The 12,996-nt window shown below is 44.5% G+C and overlaps 1 long non-coding RNA gene across 3 annotated transcripts in view; it reads right to left on the bottom strand.

Annotated features, from left to right (window-relative positions):
• Positions 1-10,517, bottom strand: part of LOC116662722 — a 203,791-nt gene extending 193,274 nt beyond the window's left edge. For all 3 annotated transcript variants that reach the window (XR_004318730.1, XR_004318729.1, XR_004318728.1), the window contains exons 1-3: positions 10,498-10,517; positions 3,719-4,538; positions 3,434-3,589 (exon numbers count right to left, since the gene is read on the bottom strand). This is a non-coding gene — a long non-coding RNA (uncharacterized LOC116662722). The remainder of the gene's footprint in view (positions 1-3,433; positions 3,590-3,718; positions 4,539-10,497) is intronic.
• Between the last annotated feature and the right edge of the window lie 2,479 nt (positions 10,518-12,996).

Here is a 12,996-nt window from a genome sequence, read left to right as displayed (position 1 = left end):
TATCTATCTGGATCTAATCAGTGCTTTTCCTTCTGACAGCCAGAGATAGATGTTCAGGCATCCATATGAAAAGCTCCTTGGCATTAAAGTAGATTGAGTATTGATTCTCATTTATGGATTCAGAGGTCCCCCTCTAGGAGACAGGACAAGGAATCTACATGGCAGACTCAACAACTTAACTACAGAGTGACCTTTCTCAGAATGACAACTCATGCTACATGGCCTGAGTCTGAGAACAAACAGAACAGCTTCCAACTGCCTTTGGGTCAGAGCTCATTTTATTTTGTTCATAAGAACATATAAATCAAGACCTTGCTCAAGTGCTAAGTACTGAACTGGGTCAATAAAACTTTGGTTTTGTTGTAATGTTTGCACTTTGTCATCAAGGAAATAAAACAAAGATTTTTTTCAAGATAAAATTACAAAGTTGAAAGGACCAAACAATTATTTATTTGTGCCTGTATATAATCTCCTTTCCTATATAACATCTATTCTGAGGGCAGCATTGTGGAGCTCATTTCTATGTTCCCCATGTGTGCACAGTAGGGATGCTTGATAGAACTGTTAACTTGAAAAGATGAGTTTCAGTGCTGAGTAGTGGAGAGAGCCCTGTACTTGTGTTTGAATTTGCTTCTTGCTATATTCCTAGCCCTAGAATAAAACCTGGTAGAAGTTCTTACTAGCAATAAGAACACTATGGTTATAAGCAACATTTTAACCTGTCTGAGCTCAGCTTTTGTGAGTAAAATGGGAATAAGTACGCCTACACTGCTTCACACCTTTGCTCCATGTAGCTTACTCCTCTAGGAAAGTCTTAACTCAATCATTTCAAAACCTTACTTGGGGTCACTTTTTCTTTGAAGCTTCCCTTGCTTGACACCCTGTTGTTCCCTAGTAAGAAATGACATCTCCCTCCTTTGGGCTCTGCTAAATCCCATAATCAATTCGATCAAAGCACCTACAAGCCCTTTGTGACGTTTATGTATTCACAAGACTATCCACCTCTGCTAGACAGTGATTTTCTAGAGGGAAGGAACTATGTCTTATTCATTCCTGTATGCCCAATGCTGAGAACAGCAGAAACTTAATATATAATTTCTGAAAGCTTACAGGAATGAATAACGAAGGACTATAATCAGCAAAGTGACGTGATTCATTTGAGGTTTTAAAAAACTCTCCATCATAGGGGAGATGGGCTAGAGTTCAGAGAGGGTTGGGAAAAAAAGCATCAAGACTCTTTGGGGTTCAGACACTGTCTCCAGAATGCTTCTGTTATCTTCAGAGGTAATCCTGGGTCATACAAGCCATTACCATCCCCCAGTACATTATTTGAACACTGAGTCTGCAGAACCTAAGACACCGAGCACGTGTCCTGATGTGGTCCAGGATGGGGTAGGGAATGCTGCAGCATGATGCCCTCTGGAAGGGATCAACCTTGGTGAGGGTCCTGGAGCTGTGGAGACAGCACCAGGCGAGACCCTTCATCCACTGCACAGCTCTTCCAGGGCCCTTTGGAAATTCCTTATGCTCAAGGGTAGGTAGTAAGATGGACCTGCTTTTCAAAAAGTCAGTTTTTCATTTGGGTCCTGAGAGCCCCCAAAGCTGAATGAGATGCAGGGGGTTACCAGTGCCCAGTGCTGCCTGGGGAAAAGGCAGAACAAGCTTGTGAGGCAATATCCAGTCCTGTCCTTTGGGGCCCAGTCACAGAGGCACAGATGTAAGCCCAAGATAATGGAGGGCTTGGGGAAGGGGGTGGTTCTTGTTCCAACTATTCTCCCAAAGACCAAATGACTTAGATGCTCAATTCTAAAGTAAGGACTAACTTGACCTTTCAATAAACTGCACTTAATTAAAGCACCCAAATTGATGAGTTTTGACAGATTTACATACTCCCTGCTAAGGACTGAACTCTGCCCACCCAGAATTCTTACGTTAAAGCCTTAATCCATCCATGTGACTGTATTTGGAGATGGGGCCTACAAAGAGGTAATTAAGGTTAAATGAAGTCATAAGGGTGGGAACCTGACACAACAGGATTGGCATCCTTCTAAGAGGAAGAGACACCAGAGCACTCTCTCTTTTTCCTTCTGTCTGTCCTCTGGCCTCTCCACCCCACCCCCGTTCTCTCCTGTCCTCTCTGTCACTCTCTCTCCAACATGTGAGTGCACAGTGAGGAGGTGACCATCTAAAAGCCAGAAAGAGAGCCCTCACCAGAACCCGACCATTTTGGCACCCTGATCTCAGACTTCAAGCCTCCAGAACTCTTAGAAAACTAAATTTCTGTTGTTCAAGCCACCTAGTCTATGGTTTTTGTTATGGCAGTTTGAGCTAAGACACTCATAAAACCACCACTATAGTCACGATACAGAACAATTTCACCCCAACCCCCAATTTTTTATTCTTTTTACAAAAGACTGAAAAACTTTAAACTTGAGACTAGGAAAAAATGTCTGCTGTAGGGAGGAAAAAAAAAAAAAACCAAAAAACACACAATCCTTTCCAAAATGCCCCTTGAATTATTTTGTTGCCTGTAATGTCATAATGCCAAATTTTAATGAAGAAAAAAAGCCTTTATACACTTAAGGTGGAGAAATGACAATAATTCAGCCCTGAGTATCCAATTATGCTGGGCACAGTCCCCAGCTCTGAACTGGTTCTGGTAACCTATATATTTTCCAGCTAAGGCGTGATAGCTATTTATCAAAAGCAGCAAGTTATCTGAATATAGAAAATTCCAGAATGTTGAAAAGAAATCCTTTGATGCTTTCTAGCCTCTTCCTTCCCTAACTTCTCAGGAGTCAAATTCCCTTCTCCTCTGGAAACACCTTCTCAATCCTTGACACTCCTCCCTCAGTCCTTCCCCGGGCAGTGTCAGTGCAGCTTCCCAATGGGGAAGGGCCTCCTGTGGTTCCCTACTGTGTCCCGGCCAGACGGTGTCCAGCAAGAGGTGCCGCAGAGGAAATGTTTGTGGAACGCATCCCAGATTAAATTAAGTGAGAAGGAGGTGACCAAAGGAATGGCAGCCATGTGAGGCTGTCAATCTTGATGTTTAATGCATATTAAGACAGCCTAGAATGTCATCTAGTAAATTGTCTTTTGATTTTTATGAGATCTCTGGGCAAGCAGGGCTGGCAGAGCAGAGAAATTATTCTAACCGCCTAGAGGAAATGGCCTGACTGCTGCATCACAGAATCAAAGGCCCCTCTCTAGTAGAATCCACACTTCCAGCTCCAGCTCCCATCTGCCCTGTATGTACCTGATGGTCCAGATACTATGACTGTGTATTAGAATTTAAATCTATGTGTGTTTTGTCTCTACTTTTCCCTATGTTGTTGCCCTTTGTAGTGTCAAACTAAAATGGAGTCACTTATGTCGGGAATAAAATGCAGTTGGCCAACGCAAGCACATTAAAGAAAATTAAACTTAACCTTACCCAATGTAAGTTGTAAGAATTTACAGCTCTCCTCAGAGATCAGTAGAGGACGCCAGCCAATCCCCAAGCGCCAACTCTTCACACCACCTCGGGACTTCCCTGCTCCCCAACTCAGCTACTGATCCAAATAAGGAAGACCACCAGGCAACCAATCAGCTGAAAAAGCAAAAACTGGCATTTACCCATGAAAATCCCTTACTCTGTGAGCAACTCAGAACTCACTGCCCCCACAGCCCTGAGCTTCCTAGCTTATGGGTCGAAACCCTCGCAAAACAAACACCTCACCTTTCTGCCTTGTTGCACTCGGAGTTTGGTTTTTAATACTTTTCACATATGCGCTTCCCACTTTGTCTGTGGTGGCCTCCGACTGAAGTCTTCAAATCCAAGCTCAAAGCTTCCTTTCCTTGAGAGCCTCCCTTCTCGGCGTCCCGCTCTCGCAGCGCGTTGCCGCGCGTCCGCCATGGTCTCTCCCGCGACGCTTCCACTAGCCGCCTGTTGTTTGCCTTTCACGAGCCCCCTGAGGGGTGCTACGGAGTCTTAATCATCTTGTAAACCCACGGCCTAATCCAGGGCTATGTACGTAAAGCCGCTCAATAAACACTTGTAGAGTCTGACTGCCCGATAAGCACCCTCACTCTCCTTCCCGGATGGAGAGAGGGCGGAAGAGGCAGCTCCGCGGTGGGAGGGGCCTGGCCTGTGTCCTGGGTTTAAGTTCCGGTTCATCGTTCATCACCTTCTATATTCAATTTCCATGGCTGTGGAACCAATTAACACAAGCTGAGCCGTTTTAAACACCACCTGTTTATTATCTCCTGATTTCTGTAGGCCTCAAATCCAGGCCCAGCTGAGTTGGTTCTCTGATCAGTGTTTCACAAGGTTGCAATCAAGGTGAGAGCTGCATTGAATTCCTTTCTGGGCTCGGGGCTTTCAGGCACGCGTGGTTGTTGGTAGAATTCAGTTTCTTGCAGCTGTAGGGTGCAGGCCCCTAAGGCCGCCTGCATTTCTTCTCACGTGGCCTTCAGCTTCAAAGCCAGCAAGGGAGAGTGTCCTCCATGTCAACCTCTCTCACTTTTCCAATCTCTGCCTTCCTCTGTCTCCAACCTCTCTGCATAGATTTAAAGGATCACGTGATTAGTCAGGCCTGCCTGGATGTTTTCCCTTTAGATTAACTCAAGGTCAGCTGGTAAGTAACCTTAATTACATGTGCACAATCTTTCTGCCACATAACATAACGGAATTAGGAGTGCTATCCCATCATATCTACAGGTTCTGCCTACACTCAAGGGGAGGAATTATACAACGGCAAGGTTCAGTGGGTTTATCTTAGAAATCTACTTCACCCCACCGCTTCAGGCTACATTACAGTTTCCTTAATTGAAAAATGAATAAACTAACCTCCCAGACTTGTGGTGAAGACTAAACTAAATTAAATACACGAAACAGCCATTTAGTTACTGTAGGTCTCTTCTCCCTGTTTTTTCTGGGCTGCCTGTCTCTTAACTGTTCTCAGGTTATCTAGAGAACAGATACCAGCTGGACAGTATGCCTATGAAACAACTCTATGAGATGTTTAATAACAAATGCAGACTTAAAAAAAAAAGATTAATTGATAATGTCCAGTGGTCTGATTTTTGGAGGGTAGTGATAGCTGAGACCATCCAGAATTAGCCCATGCCCCAAGTGAAGATGATTTTATAAAGACAAATCCAAGCTCCTCAAGGAGATTATTTTATAAAAGGCTTAGACCATCATTTGTCTTAATAAAACAAAAACACTTGTCCATGGCATTTGAGTTTTAATAAGTTAGATGCTATGATAAAGAAAACCTATGACACTGGGTTTTAAGAAACTAGATACTCTGAGCCCAGAGAAAAGGATGCTATCAGCTTTCAGGATACAACTGATATAGGACAATGCAGAGCTGGTCCTCTCAGCTCTCTATCTCAGTCAGTCCTTGCTGCAGGCATCTTCTGCTTGTGCTGACTCCTTGCCCAGCTGCCTAGAGACCTTCACAGTGATGTCCCACCTGGGCAAGTTCTCCTCCAGACTTTTCTGATTCTTCTCCACAAAGTCCATCACTCCCAGGTTCTACCACTTCAGTACCTTGCTGGGTACCCACATAATCAGGCACAGGAAGAGCAGCAATGTCAGCCAATGGGAATGGCTGAATACGACAGCCTCTTCCTGGTTACATCTGCACTCTACAGAGGCCTTCAGTATTATTCAGCCAAAGGAGACTTCCTTTCCTCTCAGGGTGGGAAGGTAGACCCCTCCGCTTCCCCAAGCGCACAGAGCCACAGCTCTCCCCCACTGGAGTGGAAACCTACTGCTTACAGAGTTCCATGAGTGGTAAAGGGCACACCAGTGGCCAGGTCCCATCACTCCAAACCCTGTGAGCCCTAAATACAGAATAACTTGCAGTCCCTCACATGGGTCGTGTGCTTTCTTACCCAAAGTGAATAGTCCTTATGCTTCACCTGGCTCATTCCTACTCAGTCTTCAGGATTTGACTTAGCAGTCACCTGCTCCAGAACGCACTTCCCCTCTGCAAGTCAGGGATTGGTCCCCCTCCTTATGCTTGCACAGCCCCATCACAGTATCTACCACATTGGTGGTGAGACTGCCGTATAGGTGGGCTGGCCTGTCGCTCCCAGTAGTTGGCGAACCCACTGACTCTCCAGTAGTGAACCTGAAATTTGCTTAACATTCAAAAAACTTTGAGGAAGGAAGGGAGGAAGGAAAAAAGGAAAAGGAAAGGAAGGATGACCATGAGGATGTCAGACTGATGGGGACATCAGACTAACCGGGGCTTGAGACAAAGCAGTTGGTTGGGGAACATGGGGGAGTGATTAGGCCTTCCTGAAGGAGCACCTTATATCAGCATTTCAGTCAGGCATCAAGGCCAGGCATCCAGTCCTGGCCAAGAGGCTCTGCCACGTACTTACTCTGAGATCCTAGATAAGTCTTTCCCCCAGAAAAGTCTCAGCTTCCTCCTTGACTCATGTGTGGTGTAGCTGGATTATCTGGCTTTGGCCATCTATGAGGAGAAGTTTGCTGAGAGTGGTGATGCCCCGAGCCACCAGATACTAAGCATCCTCTCTGCCCAAAGCCTAGTCCTGAGTTTCCTGCTTCTTTGTCTGAGGAAGCTTGTGATTGGGTCGATGAATGAACTTCCCAAACCTGAGATTTCACCAATTAAGCCTGAAGCTCACTGCAGCCCTTAAGTGGCCAAACAAACCATAGCAAATGAAAACTGACTGGGAATGATCAGGAGATGTTTTATGGGTCAGATCTATCAGTTTCTCTTTAATCTGTTCCATCAGCAGCAATGATGCAGGATTCTCAGGGGAGGAGTCCAAGAGCAATGGAGAGGCGTCCATGCTGGTCTCACTTAGCAGCGTCTGACTCAGTGAATTGGTCCTCATCTGGTGCAAATGCCAAAGTAGGGCAGTTTTGGGGCAGAACATGGGTTGTCAGGGTTCCACCAAGCCAGGGACGGAGTGTAGCTGGCCCACCCTCTGGTCTGACATCCCTCGGAGAAGAAGCACTGCAACAAAGCAAGTGGTTCAATTCATGGAGCTGAAAATGCCTAGTAAAAGGGAGTGAGAAAGTAAGCTGGGGGACAGGCTCTCAGATTATGTCATTCACTTTTGCAAATGTTAGTTATAAAACATAGATAAAACACGGGAAAATGTTTTTAAGATAGTGCTAAATGAAAAAGCAAGCTATAGATTTGTATTTGTAGTGTGGTTATAATTAGGCAAATGAACAAAAGCAAAATTCACAGAAAACTCTGTATAAAGACAAACAATAGCATAGAGATCTCTGGCAGGTAGAATGATTATCCTTGAAAAATTCTATTTTCTCCACTTTTCTGACTTTCCTGAAAAGTGCCTATATTTTATGTTGTTATGATTAAAAATAATCATCTGACAAAGGGTTCTTCAAGGCCATTTGCTTCAGTGGCTGCCAAGCATGGTTCTTCTGGGTGCCCAGCGCCTGCTCCAGCATCTCCAGGGAAGCTCATTAAATATGCAAGGGTCTAAGCCACACCTCTAGAAATCCTGACGAGGCAAGCCTGGCATTCGAGCAGGAATCTGCATTCATTAAGTTAAAACTAAAAAGCTGGCCAGGTTATTCCAAAGTGGACCCAGAGCTGTAGGTTCTAGTGCAGCTTGTCTTTGCCAAATGAGGAAACAGGCCCCAGAGAGAGGAGTCCCCTGCCAGGTACATGACAGAAACAGGACTGGAGCTCAGTACCCATTCTGGTGGAGCACAGTGGACTGGGTAATTAGACACAGATTGTGAGATATGAGAACTCCGTGCTCCTTCTGTGTTTCTTGGCATTGTATGATGTGGCTCCAAAGGCAGACCTTTCTGGAATGGCCTGACCGGTGAGACTGCTTAAGAATGCTTACTGGAGTAAACATGCTCTTCTTGTGACCTTTTACGAACAAAGGCACCCGGCCCTCGGGATTGGAAATGTTGATATGGAGGATCTGGATAAAAGGGCTCTGATTCTGCCCTCTTTCCCTAAGGGCTAGCATTATAATGTCTGTTGATTTTGGCCTTCAAGGCAGAAAGTAGAATTGCTCATGCTCCTTTGACATGCAAGGTTGCTGTGTCTAAATGGGATGCCAGAAGGGCAGGCTGGCCCCAGTCTTCTGGCCAGAACTCCGCTCCTTCAGGGGCTAACCTTCAGCCTGGGAGAGAAGCAGAAAGGGCAGGAGTGGGGAGAGACGGCCTCAGAGATGCAGCAGCAGTCAGAGCTGCCGAGTCAGTTCTGCGCATGCTCCTAATAATTACACCACATGCCATTCAGCCAGGGCCTTTCTAGCAGGGGCCATCAAAGCTGCCTCCTTCCTTATATATTTCTCATTAAATGATGTCCTCGGAGGTGACAGATGTCAAACTACATTGTTCTGCCTCCTGTGAACACAACTGCACCTGGATGGAGCTGTCTTCTCACCTCCTGCAGCATAAGCAGCCCCTGCCTCACTGTATGGAGATCAGGGGGTTTGGAAAACAGCTGGTGTCCCAGCCAGAATCTCACTCAGGTGACTTCAAAGGAAAAAAGAGTTTATCGTTGGGATATCCAGGGTCTGGAGCAGGGCTGGAGAAACAGTCAGGAAGCAGGCAGTTCTAGGTGCCAGAAAGAACAATGATAATGATAACAATAATAATAGCTAATGTAGGAAGACAGGGTTTCCTCTCATCCTCCCCCGACCTCCCTGAGGAAGAGGGTGTCTGTGTTAAGACAGTAGAAAGACAGAAGTTTTGCTGAAAGGATCCCAGTCCCCAAGTGGCATCCACACTGCAGCATCTAAAGACCCACTGTAGGCAACCAGAGGAGGGTCAAAATGACCACAGAGCATTTGCAGTCCTTCTCTTGAATGGAGATGAGGGTCATGAGAAGAGGACTGAGGCTTGGCTCAAGAGCATAAGAAGAAAGACTCAAGGGCAGGGTGACTGGAAAACACAGGGAGAGAGGAGTCTCCTGGGCAGACCTCCAAGAAAGACTTTATATCGCAAGTGGATCGGGGGAAGGTCAAGAAATATTTTGCACCACCATCCAAATTCAGTGTGCTTCATCTATTTTTCTTTTTGGTGATGGGGTACCTACCTGTCATTTTTGACCTTACAGGTAAACTGAGGGGGTTACACAATACCATTTAAGCACCTAATCTTTTAACATTTGCTTAAAATTGGTTCAAGTTCCAAACCTAAGTGTACTAGTAAACTTACAATCTCCACCACCACCTCTACCATCACTACCAATTCATCTGGAAATTCCTGGAAAGCACTGCACTGCACCTGGACACCTCTACTTAAACCCTCTTCCTTTCTCTAAGTTAACTATCAAATTCTGGCATCTCACAGCATGAACCATCAATCCCCTGCACATCAGTCTTCCCTCAAACACCACCAACACACCAAGATCTGCATACTCTACATTTTTAAAATTAATAGACTTTATGTTTGTTTCACAAAAAAAATTGGGCAGATAATAGAGTTCCCATATTCCCCCTCCTCCCTATACATCTTAGATGAATGTGCTACATTTGTTATGATTAATTAACATATACTGATACGTTATATGAAATCATTTATATTTATGCTATGAACTTAATGGTTTCACCATGGTTCACTCTTTGGGTTGTACAGCTCTATGGGTTTTGACAAATGCATGATATCATGTATTGACCATTGTAGTATTGCATTAGTCAGGGTTCAACAGAACCAATAAAAGATATTTTTACTTGTATTATTTTATTTATATTATTAATATTAAATATTACTTAAAATGGTCAATGTTAGTATTAATTAAAATGTTAACCAAAGGGAATTGGTTCATGCAATTATGGAGACTGATAAGTCCTGAGATCTTCAGCTAGTGAGCTTGAGACTGGAGAGTTGATGGCATAGTTCCAGTCTGATTCCAAAGGCCTCCAGGATCAAGACTCAAGAGCAGATGTTTCAGTTTGAGTCTAGAGGCAGGAAAAAACTGATATCCCAGTTCAAGGAAGTCAGGCAGGAGAAAATTCCCTCCACTCAAGGGACAATTGGCTTTTTTGTTCTATTCAGCCCTTCAACTGATTGGAAGAGGCCCACCCACCTTAGGGAGGGCATCTGCTTTTCTCAGTCTACCCAAGTCAATTGTTAATTCCATGCAAACAGCTTCACAGACGTACTCAGAGTATCTGACCAAATATCTGGGCATCCCATTGCCTAGCTGAGTTGACACATACAATTAACACTCAAAATATTGTACAGAATAGTTTCACCACCCTAAGAAGCCCTTGTGCATAAACTATTCATACATCTCCTCTCCTCCAACCCCTGGTAACCACTGATCTGTTTACCATCTCTGTAGTCTTGACTTTTCCAGAATGTCTTTTAGTTAGAATCATACAATAATCATATAGAGGACCCACAGACAAGGAGAAAACATTTGCAAAACACATATGATAAAGGACGTGAATCCAAAATATACAAAACCCAACATTATGAACACAAATAATCCAATTGAAAAAGTGCAAAATAATCTGATGAAGACACCTTACCAAAGAAGATGCAAATAGGCACAGGAAAAGATGCTCAACACCATATTTCCCAAGGGAACTGCAAATGAAAACAAAAATGAACACCTATTAGAATGGTTAAAATCCAAAAAACTGACAGCACCAAGTGCTAATGAAAAGCAACAAGAATGCATTCAGTGTTGGTGGGAATACAAAAGGTCTAGCCATTTGGGAAGACAGTTTGGCCATTTCTTACAGAACTAAACATAAGACACACCAATGCTGTTCCTAGGTATTTACCCCACTGTATTCAAAACATAGGTCCACACAAAAACCTGCACGTGGATGTTTATGGCAGCTTCATTCATAATCACAAAGGTGGGAACAATCAAGATGCCTTCAGCAGGTGGATGGATAAACAAACCAAAGCAGCACAGGGAGGAGGGAGAGAAGGGGATGAATTTGTGAGGTCTCTACTACTACAAAAAGGGCCAAAGCCACACCTGAGCCCGCGGGTCAGTGGTATCACTGGAATCCAAAGGACTGTCTGTCCTACTAGAAAGCTGAGCACAGTCAGTCCATGTCTGGAAAGCATGTGGCACTTCTTGGAAAGCAGCAGGTGCAGAATACATGTTAGTTTGCTGTCCCTTTCCATGTATTCCATAAATCAGAGGGAGGGGCTTGCTGCCTTCCTGAGGTGATGTCTGGGCCTCACCTGCTTCTTGTTCTGAATCTTACCTTCCCATCTGCAGCAGGATGGTGGGATAGCCAAAGTCTGACTTGCAAGGTACCAAAGACCCACCTCTCAGTTCAGTTTAGCTCACTCAGCACTTGTTGATACCTGCTGTGTCACCAAGACCAGTCTCAGACTATCTTTCCCGCTGGCCAGAGTCACACTTTGGATTTTTAGGACCTTAAATGTGGGCTGCATTGAAGTGAACTGAAGGGCCCTGCTGAATACAAATTTGTGATTGAGCAGAAGTGAGATATTAGTACCCACTGACAAGAACCAGGAGGAATCAGGGTTCAGGTTTCAGAAGAAGAAGGAATCAGGGTTCAGGTTTCAAATCCTAATGGAGGCATTAGGATTTGGCAATAGAAAGGTCTAGAGCTCAAAGGTGGGATGTGCAAATCTGGGGCTGGAGAGCCCCATGGATCTAGAGGTAACGTGTCGGCTTCAAACAGACTGGATTTCTGGAACCTGACTGGTTCTCTGCTAACATGTACGTTGCTTGCACTCAGGAGACTCTGAAAGAACATTTATCTTGATAACTTTAAGGGACTAGCAGGGGACTTGCTCAGTATTACCAAAGGAATTCAACGCAGGTCTTGGTCAAGGACTCAAGAGTCTACTCTTCACCCAGCGGTCTTTCAGCTAGACTGTGAGACTGCTTCCGCCCTCACTTCTGGGGATGTAAGCAACCTCTCAACTGACCTTTGAGGATGTGATGGAGGAATGAAAACTGCCTTGAGATGAGAAGAGTAAGAGAACTGTGAGACATGAACTTGGTGACAGAAGAAAGACACCTTGTTTGAGTCAGAGACAGGAAAGTCTAGAACCCTGGGGGAAGCAGCAGGGTCGCTGGGGTGGAGAGCAAGCAGTGCCCAAAGAACCTTAGGGAGTCACTCAGGGAACCAGCAGGGAGGCCGGCCTTAAAGGCACAGGTGCAGATGCAGGGGGCCACCACGGCCTGACTTTCTAGTTTGGTCAAGCACTTCATTTCTAGAGACAGACAGCTTGAGGCTTCAGTGAGGCATTATTATACATCAGCTCAGGTTAGGCGTTTTGCTTTCCATCCTGGCCAAAACTGATTTTATATTTTTCTGATGCAAATTAGGTGGGAGTACTCTGGGAAACAAATTTTGTCTTCCAAGTTCAGTTTTCAATATTCATAATATATTAGTTTCTGCCACTGGTAGATATAACATGACTGGCTGAGTATGAATCACCATAAACTTGATAAAACAGGTTATTTGCCCTGAAAGAGGAAAGAAGATCAAGAAGCCAAAAGCCAACTTATAATTCACTGAGTTGATGTGTTTATACAGTTATATCTACTAGGAGATACAGACAGACAGACAGACAGACAGACAGATAGGTAGATAGATAGATACAGGTAGATATATATAGACGAATTGTAGGATAATAAGGTCCTTGGAAGAAATACTGCATGTAGCTCTCTATGGAAAGACCTATTTCTCAATCAGCTATGATAGCTTGTCTAAATCATACTAACTCACTGGGAACTTCTTCTAAGCAGTCATATATCCCAAGATAAACAATAGATTATCAGAAGTGAGGTTAGTGGTCATAGTGTAGATCAAAGACAACCTAATGAAAAGTGCAGGTCATTGACCCAAACCAATAAGAGTTCCTTTTGTAAACAAGCAAGTGCCCTCCTCTCTCTGATCTGCTTGCTTCTCCTCTCAACTGAGTAGATGGAGAAGGTGCAGGGAGAAAAGTCAGTTTCAGCTCTTATCCCTCCTCCAGGGATTTGACAACAGCTACCTGGAAGTGAATGCAGACATTACTTCCAAAAT

Source organism: Camelus ferus, chromosome 3 (assembly GCF_009834535.1).
Source record: "Camelus ferus isolate YT-003-E chromosome 3, BCGSAC_Cfer_1.0, whole genome shotgun sequence".
Taxonomy (NCBI): Eukaryota; Metazoa; Chordata; class Mammalia; order Artiodactyla; family Camelidae; genus Camelus; species Camelus ferus.
Note: the sequence above shows the minus strand (reverse complement) of the source record. Positions and strands in the feature narration are given on the sequence as shown.